Genomic DNA, 612 nt, shown 5'->3' with positions numbered 1-612 from the left:
TATATATATATATATTTATATATTTATATATTTATATATGTATTTTTGTATGTACTGTAGCAATAAGGTGACAATTAGCTTTCGCTGTTTTAAATACATTCCCCACCTAGTTAATATTAACGATACAAAAACCTCAAATTAAGAGAAAAAATTAATAAAATAGAAATTAGCGACCGAGAAACTTGCAGTTAAATCTTATCAAACTGAAACTGTAAGAGTAATTTCCATGCAAAGATGGCAATACGATCAATTCACCACAGTACTCTTTAATGCTTTGTCTAATTAAGTGTGAATTATGATATCGAATTTTTTATTTCTTAAAACTATTTGTTTATTTTCATAGCAGTCTGGTTCTATAGTATATATTAGCGGCTCATATAGATCCAGGCATCTATGAAAAATTACATCAATCTACTTAGACGTGCATGGGCCTTTGATTTAACCTCTTTAACTTATCTATACAGTCCTACATCACGCACCTCTGACCCATTAGTAAAAGTAAATTCAACCTAAAGTCTGACCGCGTCAACCTTGTTGCACCGGCTAGTCCTATTGAGTGTCTGCTTTATTTACCCAATGTCTAGGCGATACAGTACAAACTGTGACCGGAAA

The sequence above is a fragment of the Eurytemora carolleeae genome, unplaced genomic scaffold (assembly GCF_000591075.1).
Source record: "Eurytemora carolleeae unplaced genomic scaffold, Eaff_2.0 scaffold2005, whole genome shotgun sequence".
Taxonomy (NCBI): domain Eukaryota; kingdom Metazoa; phylum Arthropoda; class Copepoda; order Calanoida; family Temoridae; genus Eurytemora; species Eurytemora carolleeae.
This window is presented reverse-complemented; position numbering follows the sequence as displayed.